The sequence below is a fragment of the Ceratina calcarata genome, unplaced genomic scaffold (genome assembly GCF_001652005.2).
Source record: "Ceratina calcarata isolate Rehan_Ccalc_2016 unplaced genomic scaffold, ASM165200v1 scaffold471.2, whole genome shotgun sequence".
NCBI lineage: Eukaryota > Metazoa > Arthropoda > Insecta > Hymenoptera > Apidae > Ceratina > Ceratina calcarata.
In genome coordinates, this window is record NW_017171239.1 from 937,183 (window position 1) to 954,985 (window position 17,803).

Genomic DNA, 17,803 nt, shown 5'->3' on the forward strand with positions numbered 1-17,803 from the left:
AACAGAAAAATCGCGCGATGAAATCGAAAAACGATCAATCATTATTTAATCAATTGTGTTTGCAAACTGAAGAATTGGAATGTGTAGATTAAACGCAATGACGAGTGCGTTTTTGATCGACGTTCCATCGTGCAAATATTCAATAACAAATTTAATTATGAAATACCGATGCGTTTGCACAGTTATATTTGCTGTTTGATAGTAATTGAGCCAAGCGTTGTTATGCGCACATAGGAATATTTCGAATGAAATAGAATACAATCACGGTGAAAAATATTTGGGACACGCAGATTCCATTTCCGTACAGACTCGTTTCTCTACTGAACGGGACCAAGTAGATTCTCCCGGTCATGGTCAGACGCTGCCAGTCAGACGCTTCTGCTCGCGTTTCACGACAGAAACGTGCACGTCGACCCAGAAACATCAAATTCGTGCGCTTCAGCATGACTCTTAGCAAACATTTTGAAATAAAAAGGAATCGGGTCGAGTTTATCGAGTTCACGGCGCAATCGAAAAATGACGGTTCCTTTAATAAAATCGCTTACCGAGCTGATAGTATTTCCAGATATCGTACACTTTATCTCGGGCATCCTTCGTTACCAAAACTGAAGATTCTTAGCCCAGTTTCTAGAACGTCAAGGTTCTCATCGAGCAGAGGACGAGAGATCGCGGAAATATGGAAAAATAAGTATAGAATCTGACCGAGTTTTGTATCGAAGATCCAGAAGGATCTTCATCAAGTCGAGAGGCGACCTGCGCACATTCCATAATTCGATTCAACTTCGTTCGTCGTGAACGCTAAGCGAGGGCAGCTGACGTCTTCCGCGCATCCATTAAATAACATCTTAAACTGTGGAATACCGACAGGGGATGAATGACAAAGTGCGAGATCGTATATACGCGTTGTTAAAACGACGCATAGATAAACAATTTTAAACAGGCAGTCAAATCTGCTCCATTCCCCATTCTGCGTGACGGTACGTAATCATTTGATACGGACGAAGTGAGAGGGACGCGTTTTACGAACGCTTTCGCCTGAGCCACCTACGACGCGCCTTTTACTGGTATAAAAAATTTCGCGTCTTACTTAAACGTCCTAAGGTTTTTTTAGAGCGCCCCAAACACGAGAGGGAAGAGGTCTAATATTCGTTTTTTACGATATAAGTTCGAGGGTGTGTCGTGGGAGTCGCGAAGGGTTAGCCGCGTTGAACAGCTCCGCTTTCGAACGAAACGGATTATAATTGACGCGGCGACCATAAATCTCGGGGGCGTTTTACGGTGAAACCGGGAAATTGGCTCGAGATCGTCTATTAAAAAAATGCTAAGTTTCCTTAAGGCGAGATGTCGATGTTTCTTTCGTGGGAAAGATCTTTTATACATATTTTAATTAGTTATGGTAGAATGGGAAACGAAGAGTGGCAAAACGTTTAAAGGAATTGATTTCCAGCCGAGAAAGCAGTGGGGCACGTTAGGCGCAGATGTAATCCAGAACGACGAAGTTACTTTATGCCGCGATTTAAGGAATACGCAGTGTGCTCATAAACCATAAAAGATTCCAGTCATAACTCGAACGGTATCGCATTTTATTTAATTGCCTAGTGGCCGTTACCCGTCTCGGCCCGAAAGAAAGACACGGGGAGAGCACGCGGTGAGCAAGTAGGGTGGCTCGCGTGCATAATATTATTTATTGCCGAAGAAGCTGTTAAACTTTAACGTCCCTCGCACGAAAATTAAACGCGATAAAACGTTTGTTATCCAATCGTGTCGCGCCTCCTCGCTATCTCGCGGATAAGGCGAGCCCTGCTTTACAACCCTCGATTCTCGCCCTTCGTTCTCGTCTTCGAGGTGAGTCTACACAAAAATTACGTCGTTCTCCAAGGCTGAACGGTTTAAAGAATTATCTGCGAACGATCTGAAATATCAAAGATTCCCAGAAGATCGTTTGGAAACGATCGGTTCACGGCGCCGCGCTCTGCCGAGATGCTCGATACCACGGCTGATGGTCTATCCGCGGAGGGCGTAATTTCGCGGGCCGAAGTGTCACCGGCGACGATCCCTCGTGGGACTCTCGATTACACGTTCCGTCATTACGTTGCACGGGTGCCACGCCGGGTATTTTATCGTCCCGCCGTCCGAGTCACCTCGGAGGGGGTTCCGCTCGTTAACCTGAAACTTCCTCGGGATCGTCTCACGGCTGAAATTTAAATTGAGAAAGTATTTTACGACCGCGCGACAGTTTCACGGTAGCGTTGTCACATCTTGATGAACTTCCGACTACGATCGCACGGTAACGTCCTGCCGGCAGGAGATGGGGAACCTTCCGTTATCCGTTCGGCGCCGTTCCGGGAGAATCTGGTTCGCGGAATCGGTCATTTCGTCCTGGCACCGAGGATTAACCTACGTCTGATCGCTTATTCGCCTCGTTTATACCCGATCATTCGCCGATCACCGATCTCGGACCGTCTTCGAACCACCAGAAATATGTTCGTGAATTTCGAGTCCCGATATATTGTTGAATTAATCGTCTTGGAATAATTCAATTTGATTTATACACACGCGTAAAGGTACGACGACCGAATGAAATAAAATTGCAGTAAAGAGGAACGTGAGCCACCATAAACGACTGCCGTTAAAGCCTTGTTTCAGAAAAGGTATAAAGACGGAAATAAATTCTGTATACCGTATTTGGATTTAAGAGGACAAATATGTACTTTGTTCTCGTAGCAGCAATATGAGTATAAAATCTTGCGTATTTAGATGCCAACGTTTAGCCACTCTCCGCAGAAATTGGACACTGCCGTCCATGCGTTTTGCACGTGCCGAGAGACTGAAAAACGCGTTCGCAACGAAGCACGACGAAATATTTGACGGTGCGTCGTCGCGCGGAATTCGTTTTTATGCGCCTGATTTAAGGATGTTTTGGCCATACAGTCGATCCCAAAAGCTTATGCATTCTAGAAACGCATTTTTTAAAAAGAAATCAGACGTCGGAAGAACATTGTTAATAATAAACAACAACAAAAAAATTTTCGATTTTTCCGAAATTTTTCCAAGGGGTACCCCTTCAATTTCTTCCAAATTTTCGTTTTTAGCCAATAACTCCCAAACCGTTGGACATACGGAAAAATTGCATAGGACTTTTCTTGTAGAGGACGACGAGATCTACAATTTCCATGTAAAAATATTTCGCTAGCGTCAATAGTTTACGAGTAATTTGCAAAAAACTGTTTTTTCGTTTTTCGTCAATAACTCGTAAACTATTAACGCTAGCGAAGAACTTTTATACAGAAATTGTAGATCTCGTCGTCCTCTACAAGAAAAGTCCTATGCAATTTTTCCGTATGTCCAACGGTTTGGGAGTTATTGGCTAAAAACGAAAATTTGGAAGAAATTGAAGGGGTACCCCTTGGAAAAATTTCGGAAAAATCGAAAATTTTTTTGTTGTTGTTTATTATTAACAATGTTCTTCCGACGTCTGATTTCTTTTTAAAAAATGCGTTTCTAGAATGCATAAGCTTTTGGGATCGACTGTATGGCCANTTATTGATGTTGACAAAATCCGACCATCCCACCGTCGAAACGGCGAACTTTTGGAAAAAAATTTCGTTTTTCCTCAATAACTCCTAAACCCTTGGAGATACGGGAAAATTGCATAGGACCTTTCTTGTAGAGGACGACGAGATCTACAATTTCCATGTAAAAATATTTCGCTAGCGTCAATAGTTTACGAGTAATTTGCAAAAAACTGTTTTTTCGTTTTTCGTCAATAACTCGTAAACTATTAACGCTAGCGAAGAACTTTTATACAGAAATTGTAGATCTCGTCGTCCTCTACAAGAAAGGTCCTATGCAATTTTCCCGTATCTCCAAGGGTTTAGGAGTTATTGAGGAAAAACGAAATTTTTTTCCAAAAGTTCGCCGTTTCGACGGTGGGATGGTCGGATTTTGTCAACATCAATAAAGTGCCAAATAATCATACGTAATTCGTTAAATATCGAAATTAGAAGGAAAATAACTTTTATTTGAAGCATTTTTCGCAATTTTGAAAAAAAAAAATTTTCGTCAGCGTCAATACTTAATTGGATATTTTTTAGCACGTAGCTATTTATTATTAGCATTATTCTGCCGACGTCTGATTTCTTTTTAATTGTAGGAAATGCGTTTTTCTAAGGTACATAAACTTTTCGGATTGACTGTATAGCCAATACATCCTTAAGAGGATCGAAATCAACGCGACGAGTAGGCTCGGAAATATTGAATGGACGCTTGGTTGATTAATGCTGATACCGTGAAACGTTCGGTAATAATGCGTTCGCGTGCGACGCGATGACCGCCGAGGCCGACGAACCTACAATTTGTGTGATTTTACTATTCGCGTCGGCGTTTTGTAATTGTGATTGATGAACTTCCACGTTAGACGCGAACAGATATAATGGTTCTGTGCAAACGAGAGAATTATATGCAGTTCGATCGATGGAAATACGAACGTAATTGGAAACCAAACTTCGACCGTCGAATTGTAAATAAATTCAATGTTATCGTCAATTGATTGCACTTTTGTATATTGAAAATAATCGTACATCGCTGGACGTCGTAATCATCGATGAGACCGTTGCGCCTGTAATTTGTACGATTTTAATCAATCTTTAATGCCGCGCCGTTGCGTACGCGATGTAATCTGTCATCAGGAACGCGCGTTACACGCTCGCAGCGGAGTGAGGCTTAATTCCACCGGTAATTGGAGGCCCGATGCATTTTTGATTCGCGAGCCGCACGCCAAGTAGCAGAGATTCGAGATAAGAACCGGGTATCTCCGATGCAAAAAAGCTGCGTCGTGGAGCCTCTTGTTCGTGGAACCGAGGGGGCGATAACGCGGAGCTCGCACTCAGGCGTCGATCATCGAATTACATGTATAATAAATGAATTATCGCGTCCGCTCGGACGATCCGGTGTTACATAATTAGCGATTAAGCGGCGGATTTCGCGGCCACGGAGACGCACGCGTCGAACGATGACACGTAAGGCCAATTAACGGCGACGATAGCCAATTAAAAATGATCGAACAACAAAAATGCATTACTATATTGCGCCTGGCGGTAGATCGTATCTCTCGTCTCGTGTACCACCGACGATTAAGTAAAAAACTGCATCGACGTAATTGAGTCCGAGTACGGAGCGGTGTTAAGATACGAAACACGTGATAAAAAATTGTTTATTCATCGATAAAACGACGTTCATAGGAAATTCGTGGTTACCGTAGGTTAGAAATATTTTTGAGAAATTAAAAAATAATTCAGGTCCCACCGAGATTTGAACTCGGATCGCTGGATTCAAAGTCCAGAGTGCTGACCATTACACCATGGGACCTTCGTGCAATATCGTTCACGATTGCCACTGATGTTGGCATCAACCAACGATCGCTAGTTAAAATTAACATTCGCCTGCGCACGTACTAGTGGCTATCAATAGAAATTAATAATATATAACACGCTTTTAAAATTACGTCGTATCGATGCACGAAATTATTTGCACTTGTCTATTAATTAAATACGTATAATTAAAGGTTCGACGTGAAACTGCGGTAATTTCGTAATAAATTGATCGCGGTGATAATTACGACAGACCCCTCGATAAATATTTAATCCAATCGACGTAAGCATACGCAATATCTAGTTGGACGTTTCAATAACCCGGCTCCGCCACGATCCGCAAACAAATCCCGATGATCTCGTTCGCCCCTCTGGGAGAAAGGATGCACCAAAAAGAAAACAAGGAGAGAAAAATACCGGTAATTTACAAACCCCGTCCCCTGCGACACTCGAGTCCTCCACCCCGTATGTTCGGGGGCACAGGGTGAGAAGGAAAAAAAAGCCTCTCGAGCCATTTCGCGAGTGTCGTCCCGCGTCGGAAGGAGGGCGAACAATATATAAATTCAGAACACCCCATCCACTGGAGTGGGGCGAGAGCGAACATAGATTTCGACGGCATCGACGAGCAACGGAGAAAGGCAGGCGGGTCCGGCGAGGTTTTCGAGGGGTGAAAGAGTGGAACCGAGAATCCACCCCGTAGTCGCGACGGCGTGTCAACCCCTAATTGAACGGAAGCTGGCAATAAATATTATGTTTCTTTTCGTGGGTCCCCGGTTTTATAATGCCGCACGGAAAGCCTACGCCGGAAGCGGATGTGCAATCAGTGCAACGTGTCGCGCGGGCCTCTACGAATTTATTTTCCTCGCGCCGCCGGTTCCGGGACCGAACGATTAAACAGAAATTGCTGTTCGGACGTTGAATTCAATTCCAACACGTGTCCCCATTGTTCCGTTACGAACGAGGAAATTGACGTGGAACCGAGCAGGTGTAAGAAAACTGCCTGCTTTCCGCTCAACTTTCGTTCATTATCTTCTAATCACGGATTCGAAGATCCAAAACCGTATGTTCGTACTCGAATCGATCCACGGGACAAATTCATTGTCCGACGTGATCGCGTCGGAATCGAATATTAATGAAAGCCAAACAAACCGCGATGGAGGAGGCCTCGTGACACGCAACACACTTAACACCGATCAACCACCGGCGTCGATATGATTAATGAAAGGGGACCCGATGAATGCGCGAACCCGTCCGCCATTCGTCAAAGGGAGTCGAAAGAACAGGTGGGCCATCGACCCTACAGGCTTTGTCTCTCCGAAAGCAGACCTTCCTCGTTCTCGTTCGCAACGAGCGCGTTGCACACAGCCAGGAACCGTTCCTCCGCTTCGACGCAGGCTGCGACTTCCGGTTCCTTCCCGATAATTAGAAACAGTCTCGGTACCGTGACAACGATAATGCCGCGTGCCGCGGCCCTCCGGGGCAAAGCAGCTCGTTCGACATCAAAGAGACCCCGCAGCCGCGCTATGAATCAAGGCACCGCTAATGAGATTCACTTTATAGTTCACGGGGGACGGTCCTCGCTTCTTCTTCATTCGATCATTTTGATCATTTCGCCGATAGTCGCGTTTCACGCCTTTCAAACCAGCCGCCAGGCCTTTTCGATCTCCACGCGATCGCGTACAATTAGAACGATTCGAGAGCCCGCTGTGCCTCCGTTTTTCAAGAGGTTCATTGTCGAGGAGAAATCGAGTCGAAGACGTCGGTGGGGTTCAATCCAACGAAAAATCGATGTGACCACGGCCGTCTTTAGTAGAAGGTCGGAACCTACCCCACCACGTAAGCCAACTAGGCCTGATAAATTTTTTTCATGTTAGTTTCTTTTCTTACAAACGTATCACATGTGGAAGATATTGTATTGTCGATGATACATATATAAGAAAAAGAGATTGCAAAGCATGGAGTATTACATATAAAGAAGGCCATGTCTCTTGCCATGATTTTTCGATCGCCACTTGAGACTGTCAGTCCGAAACGCTTGCTTCCCCCGGCTAATTTCCAGTTTATCATTCCGTGAAGTCGACGCAAACCAGAGAACGAGAAACCTTATACCTATGTTACCAATTATACGTACGATCATCTTTAACCGTTCCTAGATGCGATTACACGTTTCCGTTACATCGTGTGCTTAATTGGATCGATCATTTCTACCTGGGTAATTTCAGCCCGACGGCAGCTTGCGTTAACGATCTGTGGTCGTATCAGCCATACGCCACGTCCACTATTCCAGAACGAGCTTCGATACACGGACGTTTGGCTCAAGTATTTGGAGAACGAGTCACGACGCGCGAAACTGTCGTACAATGTGTTCGAGGATTCTTCACGGTGTCGAAATAAAGTGTGCACGGGATGCGCGTTAGTCACGGACCATTTTGCCACCAGCGAGCCGAGCCTTTATTTTCCAGCGTTAATTCATTCATCTCGGGGGGAGGAAATCGAACCCCTCGCCGAGAACCTTTTACACGTCGCGTTTTAAAATCGCGGAGACGCTCGGTCACGTGCCGTTACAGCAGAGTCCGGGCGAAGGGTGCATCGTAATGCGTTCGCCGTGTGCGTTTAGCGTGCATCGAGATGCATACGTAATTAACAGGAAGCATTAATGGGAATTAACGGACGGGGTTTAACGGCGCGGAAAAGTGACGTGGGAGCTGACCAGCCTGAATCCGATTTTTGTTGTTCCTTCAAACCGATAACACGATAGACCGACTAACGCGATTCGTTTAACGAACGTTAAATAATTACTAAACTAACGAGGGTCGGACGGTGGGATATTAGGACAATTTACAGTCGATAACCCGGGGCGTGGTGTTCAAAATCGAGCCGGTCTCTCGTTTGGAAAGTAAATTAATAAATAATTGCGTAGAGGATTTTAACGGTGGCCCGGAGCGGGATAGAATATTTCCGGGCCGGCCAATCACGTATTATCGTTCCCGTCTCGCGATCGTCACCCATCGATTCACCCAGCCTTCGACGTTTATTCTGACCGATAATTACACAACCATGGATATTTTAATGAAATTTCCTGAAGCGAAGCGTCATCGCCATCGTCCATTTGAATTCAGGCGAGAACGTTATTCATCACGAGTGCGAGGTCAAAAGAATCGTACTCGTTGAGCGTGGATCATGGACAGTCGAGTTCCGTGAAAAAGGAATGCACTTTTTACCTGCTCCTGAAAAGTAGGTCAAAGCTGGGAACGCCCTGGCAAGCCCTATTGTTCCGTTTTCACGCGCGTGTGCCCTCGTGAACGTCAGCCCGGGGCACAATTTTATCGAATCGAAATCAACGTCGCGGGCGGCGTGACAAAAACCAGCGTGTCATATGCCACGATGCGGGCGCTATCCGCCGATCGCGTCAGATCGTCGCTGCAGCTAGTTACACGGTACATATTTCGCTTTTACGAGTTTCAACGATAATGGAAGAGGGAGACGGACCGTCGCCTCCCTTCTTTCGGCGATAGTTCCTCCTTCGGCTCGTCGCGATGACCACCCGCGGCGCGATTGTGTCGAGCTTAATGGTTTTCGCCCGTACACGGTGTCGCGGAAAACACGCAGACAGAAGGGAAGAGAGAGAGAAAGAGAGAGGCGAGAAAGTGAGTTCAAAGAGCGAAGTCGAAAGGACAGGGACGCGGAACTCCGTTTCGCTTATTTTCTGTTCGGTGAACCGAACGAGCGGCGAACGCTCGAGTTATTAGCCTCTTCTTGATGGAGATGAATATCTCAGGGTCCGAATGGGACGAGCGAGCCGCGAACGGATCGTGACTTTGACGCCTTTTACGATCCGCGCCGTATACACCGCGCGGAGTTTACGTTCATATGACGAATGAACCGGCTCGGGACGTCTGTCGCGGATGGAGAGATTAAACAGACCTCGCTGTAGACTCGGTAACGTTTCGCTCGTCCGTTCTAATCTCAGATAAACTGTAACGAAATCCACGTAAACTCTTATTAACGCGAGACAACGAGTTGAAACCGTCGAGTGTCGATGGCAATTGTCCGACAGATTGACGAATGACCCTCGGGGTCAACCGCGCAGCGATACGCCAGTCGGTGGATTCTTGTAATTTTAGATTACACTTGGCCGGGCCCGGGGGCGGCTGCACGGTTAACGCATGGCCGGACGGGCAACCCCCGTCGAGCATCACGGAGTATCTTGTCCAGAAGGGTTAGATTAGATACGTCGTTCACTTCGGGCCATATATCTGTTCGACCCCGTCTTTCCGTCGCTGTGCGTCGGCTCGTGTGTGCACACCTAGCTGCACGTCTACACCCGCGCAAACGGGACTCGCACGGTGGATAAACGGGTGTGCGTTTATTGACCATAGCCAGGCAGCCGTGTCCGTGTGGGCACGGGTGTTTGCCCGCGCGCTGTCCGCGCGAGCACGCGTGTGCGACCGGCCGCCGCGGTGAGTTACGGGCCTGCGGACAGAGTGATGCATTGCCGTGGACCCGAGAAGGACCGGGATCCCACGGGAATCGAACGGGAATCGGGGGAGGAACCCCTTACACCTCATACCATCGCGCATCCGTGACAGGGAGACCCCCGGTGAATTATTGGAATATCGACGCCACCGGGCATTAAATGCTTCAATTACATTATTATCGAAATGCACTCGGAATTACGCGCGGCCGTGCACCGTCGATACTCGAGAACCCCGTTGATCGCAACTCGAGATCTACCTATGCACGGGGACGACGGTCTCGGAGAGGGATACAGCGGCGAACAACGCGATAACGATTAACGTCTCTGCTTTTTATAAGAGCTATAAAAAAACAAACGTCGCCGATGTGAATTTTTTACAAAAAACCGTTCCGGTTCTTTCATCGTCGTTAAACGAGCCCTCGAGGCAAACCACTACCTCGGGAATAAAATAAAAATTGTATGCGCGATAAATATATAAACCGCTTGGGCGCGACTGCTAATGCAGATAAAGCGTATAAAACGCAGTTATGGATTCGCACTCTACTCGCCGCAAACGGTAAAACTGTCCTTACCGGTAAAATACAGGGACCGAAGCATCGAGGGTGAACGTTATTGTCGGGTTATATAAATCGCTGATGAGTTACAACACTGTTAAACAATATCACGAAAGATTTCAACAGTATTATGTAAGAGAGTTCGACCACTATTCTCGTCCGTAGAATAAATTCGCTAACACGAAAGCTGTAGACTCGTAGAGCATAGTACGCGGACGGGTCACAGAGAAGTTTCGAGGGAAGCTCGTTAAAACTACCTTCGCAGCCTTTTCCCAATCGCTAATGCGTCCATCCGGGTCGCGTCGACGACCAATTTATTTTTATTTAAGCCAGCCAAACCCTCTCGGTAGACTGAATCCGTCCCTCCGCCGACGCTACGTGACGCGTTCATTTAATTCCGGGGACTCGATTCGATCGATTACCGCGATTCGAATAAAATGTAAATGCCGCTCGTACGAGCGCGACTCGCGTGTTATGCAAATCTCCTCCCTCGCGGTAATCACCGAGTGGAAGCCGACGTCTTCCTTCGCTGCTAATGGCCCGGGAGAGAATGAGCGAACGGGAAAAAGAGGAAAACGGGAGAGCGGTTTGCCCCGAAAAAGGAACCGTATAACCCCGAGTAAGAGTAAAAGCTCCGACTACGTATGTACGTATCGCGCGCGTTTGCTCCGAGAGCTTATCGTCTCGTTGAAACTTCGGTGAAAGAACGAGCAACCCGGAACGTTCCTCCGGCGCTGTACTCCGGGGTGCACTTGACTTCAATAGTTTAACGAAATTGCCCGAGACACATGGAGGCTCTCCTTGTCTCGCTCCTACCATCTCGGGTCGATCCGATTCCCGGAGCTGCTACGATATTTATTCGTCTCTGACCGTCTAGTTTCGGCGACCGAATTCGATCGGAAGAACTCCGCGTCCTCCTCTCATCTTACCGGGGAAGATTGGATTCCTATTCAAAACTGACAGCTTTTCACGGCGTTTCTCGTTCTTGAAAACTCGAGAATCGCGAGTAAACCGATAGCTACGATAAATTGAAGAAACGTGGATCTTTTTCGATCGTCGGAGTTCAACCTCTTTTTAATCTCACCTCGTAAATCGATCTCCGTCGTCGTTCACGACGGTCCATCCGTCACGTTCCTGACCACTAATTTCCACTACTTACGAGAATGTAATTAACGCCATCGCGTTCAAGCTGCCTTCAACCGAAACAATCGGCGCGCGAACCGATACAGGACCGATAGAATCGACGCGACGGCGAGCGTAACGGCGACTCGCAATCAGTGAGCGGAGGGACGGAGGGCGTACATAGCTGCAACGGTGCCGATAGGCAAATTCAACGAGCAAGGCTAGAGGGTGTCCGGCGGACAAAGACAGACGTGTTCGCTGCAAAGACGGGAACCGGAACGAACGGTGGACAGAGAGAGAAACAGCGAAGAAGAAGCAAACGGGAGGACGGCAGCTACGCACAATTGCGGGTGGGAACGCGTTCTGGGGTTGGACACATGTCCGAATGGAAAGGACGCGAGGTTGCATGCCGGTGCATTCATTGCACCGCGTACGGGGCTACCGAACGCGGTGTCCGGTTCCGCAGGATGATTAATTAGTTGTCGCCCGTTCCATGCCACGGTGTCACTCTTGTCAAGGCTTTGTCACTTCGCTGCAAATACCGCTGGACCGCCGATGCGGACCATCTATCCCTCCCGTTTCGTCGTCTCTCGCGCTCTCGTGTGACCGCGTGGACGAGTGCAAACACACCCCCCGCCCGCGGGATGCGTCACGAGAGTGTATAGCGTGTATGCACGTACGTCCCGGTGCAAAGCAAATTGCATTGTAACCGGGACTGCAACAGGCGCGCCATTAATCAATGCTCGATCCAGCCGAGATGCGTTCTGCCAATTTCCAAGTTCCTATTTAAGGCTGTCCAAGCCGCGGCCAAGAGAGGATCATTATCCTAGCAATTGGCAGCGATCGGTTTTGATGCGTCCTCTCGCTCCGAGGAGCCAAACTTAGAATATTAACGAAATTCTTGATAGTAAAGCTGAGCCCGGGTCGACGACAGGCTCTAGAAGAGCGTGACTCGTTTTCGTTACGTCCAAGTTTCAACGACGTCGATCCGAGTTTGCCGAATGGGAATTTGCGGAGGATCGTAAGACGGTATTAGCCGGAATTCCACCTATGGACTATCGCTGAGTGCATAGTCAGGAGCTGAACGCTTTGCAGCATACAGGGTGGTATCGACCCATTGACTAAGAGGCCACGGGCTCTAGTCACGGCTCCCTGTCTCCGCGTCATGGCTACGCTAACGCGAGATTCCTCTAATAAGCGAATGACGTGCCGATCACGGAGTGGATCAATTCGTAAAAGTAACGCTGGATGAAATGTTATTTGATCGCGAGACCAGATACTCTTCTCAGCCTTTAATTAAATGAACGTAAAGTTTATGAAAAAGTTGACAGACAGGTTCGCGAACTCGGATCCGTTTCTCTCTCTCTCTCGTCGGACACGGTTAATTAACCGGAAGGTTTCGCGGTATAGCATCAACCCGAAATCTGATAACAGCCAGCTACGCGCTGCATCCGGCTGTCCAGGTTCGTTCTTAGTTCTCGCGAGGAAACAGCCCGAAAATTCCGCGCGATAAATACGTAATTACGTCGAATGAATCACTGTTTCTCGGCAAAAGAAACGAGAGGCGCGGCTTTGAAGGGAATAAAATGTAAAAGAGGCGAAAGGGAAACGACGACTTCCTCTCGTCCTTTCCGTCTGGAAACGAGGCGCGGCATTTTTTATTATTCGTTTCGCGGTACAAAGTGAAGCGAACGTGTTCTAAATGCCGAATCTTTAAATCTCTTCTTAATTAATAGAATATTAATTACATGGTCCTAATTAAAAAACGATCCCCTGATTCTGTTCATCCGCAATTTTGGAACGCTTAAGCCCAGTTCGAAGTCTTGGAAGACGCGACCGCGACGCGAACCGTCGCGGAGGGACGAGAAGAACTCGAAGAGCCATCGCGTTCCACGGTAACCCCATCGTTCCGGGTCGGCGTACGTCATTAAATGATCCACGGGAGTCGCAGCGAATCCTCGGCTTTAAGATCTCAAGCTGTTGCTAAGGGATTGATGGTGTTACCATGGCAACTCGCGAGGGCCTATTGTTGCACCCTGTCGGAACCCGCGTGCTCACCCCTCGCCCCCGTCGCATGGCATATTTATTTGCGTGTAACGTGGGTACTACCTACGCGCGTCTTATTCGTCGGCACACGCACGACGCGAATGCGGTGGCCGGGCCGTGTGTGCGCGTTACCGAGCGTTTATGCATCTATGCCAGTGGTACCAAACCCTTTCGCGAGTACCCGGGGCAACGTCCTGCCTTTTAAAGACGAGGGATTGAAAAGTTTCCGCGAAGACGGACCGACGAGGCTCGATGGTTTTACACAGGCCGATTACGCGGCTAGCTCCGAGGAAGCCGAAGGATCGAACTGGGTCGAAAGAGTTTGGACCCGTTTTTAGGGTGGGAGATGAGAAGTTCCTTGATAAAGGAGACCCTCGATTTTAACGACACCACCATTGGGGAATGGTCTTATTATTCGAGAAAGAGTAATTTCATCCGACAAGGGGTAGTTCTTAGAAGTAGGTAGAATTGCGGAAGATCGTGCACACCGGGTTAATAGGTTAACAGCAAAAACGGTTTTTGCACGATTGCAGTTTCAGAAGCGATCAGAGATTTCATAACTATCGTAGCTCTCGCGAAACGAAGTAAACATTGTCGTAACGTCATCTGGATCTAAAGCCTGTTTTTTCCGCCTCCGTGAGGAGCGTCTCAGTGGCACACATGCATCGCGCGACGCTCCGTTTAAAAAGCCTAGTCGAGAGAAGGACGTGCGGCGTCAGCGTGCGCACTTTCATCCGCGTAATTAAAACCGCGGCTCGTCCTTCGGCCGGGGAAGAGAACGCGCCGCGTAATGACGCCGCGACGCTACCAAGACAAGGGAAAGAGGATCCTCCTCCTCTTCCTCTGCTGCTCCACGCCGAGCGAGAGTTTCGCTTCGCGCTTACCCCTATTTTTTAATGCTCGCTCGAGTGCGCGCTTCGATGCGCTTCACCGTTAGCGTATAACCCCGTTGCAAATGCATTCTGTATAATCTGCATTACAGAGACAGTTGCTCGAAACCGACTGACTGTTATCGGCTGATAAACGACAGAATTTTGTATAGAAATATTTTCCAATTAGTCTCGGAGGAAAAGTATGAAATACGTGGAGCGGGAAACCTGGACGGAGGACAAATAGAAAAATCGAAAAGCATCTCCCCCAGAATCGTCGAGCCTCGCATTCATCCACGGGATCTCTCCCTAACCGAAGGAAACGAATTATTTCGGACGAACGGGAGTGATTACCAGGCCGGCACATGTTCCTGCGGCAGGAACAACAGGCTGCGCGCATCCTTCCAGACGACGCGACGGTCGGTCCCGTCTCGTTCGATGATTACCCCAAGTTATTACCTAGATGCTGTGCTTTTGTGCCCTCGCGGTACTTGCGTACGACGCGACGCGGCAACGCACCGTCGTCGTCGCATCGGTTTCCTGCCGATTCGTATTAGCGACCGGCATTGTGAACGTCCTCGATCTCCCTCGCTCTCCTGAGAACGACACCGTTGCCGCGGGAGCCAGAAGGAAGCTCACCTCGAGGATCGTCATTTCCGGAGCGACGCGAGCCTCGCGCTTCCTTTGTCCCTGGATCGTGATTACGAACTCGCATCGTCGTCGAAGGCAGCATCCTTTCCGCGTATACCGCGCGAGCTACCACGGCCCTGTTGCATAATGAGTATTATGCAATCATTACTGTGACGACGAGGCAACGATACGCTTCCGAAGCGTTTCGCGACGGAGGGAAAGAGGGACGCGCCGAGAGAAATTTCCTAGGCGAGCAATTTGCTCCTTCTCGATACAATGAAACTGCATCAACGATATCGTCTGAGAGAGCAAAGGAACGGAAGCGCGAAAATACCGGTTGCCAAGGGACTGGTACGTTCCCTTTAAAAGGAGTCGCGGAACAGAGGTCAAGTTAAACCGTCCATCAATTAAAACGCTTTACGCGAACCCCCCGTCGTGAAAAGAATCGATGAATATTATACGAGTTCTGCAAAGCGGAACGCCACGGTGGAAAAGTAAATAAGAATACTCAAGCGCAAGATATTCTCCTTTCGCGCCGAGTCGAGACTTAAACTGTCGCTTACACGTGCCAGAGCACGCTCGGCGGAATTTTCATAATCCCTTTTGATACCGCGTTAATCATTCGCAGGGCGGAGGAACGTCGGACGGTCAAAAAGCGAGCGACAAGGCCCTTTGTGGCCCCGAGCGAGCAAAAAAATCCGCTTACACTCTCCCACCCGCCTCGCTTGTAAACCGGAGGGTGGAAGGATCGTTCCGTGTGCGCGTAAACGACCGGTCCCATGAAATTCTAACGAGTTTCTGAATAAACAATAAAACGAAAGAATACCTCCACGCGTACGAGAGAGAGAGAGAGAGAGAGAGAGAGAGAGAGAGAGAGAGAGAGAGAGAGAGTTTCCTCTGTGCTTTCCGCGGAATAAACGTCGGCTAAAGAGCCGCGACCTCGATGAGAAACGCGGAACTACCCCGACTCTCGTGGAGAAGCTCCTACCGTCAAAGCTGACTTTCTTAAGCATCGACCGTTAACGTGTAATTCCATTAAATTCGAGCGCGCGAAAAGCAACCCGTTCGCTCATAAATATTCCATCTCCCTTCGTCTTACTGGAATCGAAACCGTGACCGAGCCTGCGACGAGCAAACGGCTCCCCAGATTACCTAAAGTCGTTGCCTGTCGTGTCGCCGTAATTCCTATCGAATACATTTTAATCGCCGACGAGCTTATTCTCACTCGATCGGTCCTCACGCTTTTTACCACTTTGATTTATGAGACTACGTACAAACAATCGAAAACACGCGCTCACGGAATCGCCCCGGCGAACCGTCGTCGCTGGAGAATCGTCGAGCTAAACGAAAAGAACAAAGGAATCGGGGAAATCCTATCGAGAAAAGTGTTCGCCGCGCGTAGAGGAGAATATTCGCAGCGCCGCGAGATCCGACAATGGAACGCGACAAAGCGGGTACCGGAATGGAGGAAAACCCGGAACGGGGGTACGGAATTACGGGAAAGGGTATAAAAGCGCGGGACAGGAACGGGAGAAGAGAAGAGATCCGTACTCGGTCGACTCGAGGGTCGTAACTTTTTCGCCAGGATTATAAAATTAACGTCGAGCATCGTCCCGCTCCTCCCCGGCCGTCTCCTCCTCTCTGTTCCCTCCGTCGCCGGCGTGTATTCGCGTTGGCCTCCCCGGAGGGCCGCAATAATCGTGAACGTCAAATTTAACGTTTGCGCTCGGCCGATGCAATCCATTAGATATTGCTCGTAAAGAGGCCTCATATCTCGGCCGTGCATGCACGCCAGTGCGCTACGTACGCGTGCACAACGATCGAGCTCTGTAAAAATTTTCCCATTCTCGACGACTGGACAATTTATACCCCGGGTCACTTTCGCGAAATAATATTCTCTTCCCTTTACTGCACGGCGCCGTTCTAGCGTCCCAGCGATACGTTGGATGAGTTCAAAATCGACCCTCGGATATTTATGCGAGAAGCGATAAAGAATAAAATAATCGAGAGATACAGAAACTCGAGCAAAAACGCTGATCGCCTCGTTCGAACGAGATTGCCGTTCTCCCGCGTACGTACACACTTCTTTAGACGGTAAAACGTAATTACGCGAGAATCGATGGGTACGCGTTTCCCTTCGTGTTTCGTCCGTGCTCGTTACCAAGTATGTACATAGATGGACATATCCGGACGTTGCCGATATCACGTTCGATATCTTAACGATACATCTGGCCCGATCCGACCGGTAGCAATCTACGCGTAAACAGTCGTAGCTGCGAGCCGTGGTCAAACACGGATCACGATAATGCGACTACTAAACACCGGCTATATCGTTGCATTATTACTCGTCCATACCTACGTGACGCGGACGGGAAACCGTTCAACGGATGAAAACGCACCCCTTTAGGTCGTTTGCGCGTATTACACGCATCGAGCGTGTCCTCTCTACTTTCTGAATTTCCATAAAAAAAATCTAGTCTACCGTCGCGCTGGTTCGAATTAAATAAGAAATACACTTCCGATCTCGAGTTTCCGATAACAGCGAACGTCTTCGTTAAACGAAGATCATATCCACGCTCGTATCACTCATAAATCTCGAAGACTGCCGTAAAACGTTGAATGAACACTTTAAGGATGTATTGGCTATACAGTCAATCCCAAAAGTATATGTACCTTAGAAAAACGCATTTCTTATAATTAAAAATAGTGCATTCTTCTTCTAATTTCGATATTTAA

At 48.2% G+C, this 17,803-nt stretch overlaps 1 protein-coding gene and 1 non-coding gene across 5 annotated transcripts in view; both read right to left on the reverse strand.

The window, feature by feature from the left end:
* Aos1 (SUMO1 activating enzyme subunit 1) overlaps nucleotides 1-17,803 on the reverse strand; it is a 79,869-nt gene that overhangs the window by 9,506 nt on the left and 52,560 nt on the right. The window lies entirely within an intron of this gene.
* On the reverse strand, nucleotides 5,296-5,367 carry TRNAQ-UUG (transfer RNA glutamine (anticodon UUG)). The gene has a single exon. It is a non-coding gene; the product is annotated as a tRNA-Gln (tRNA).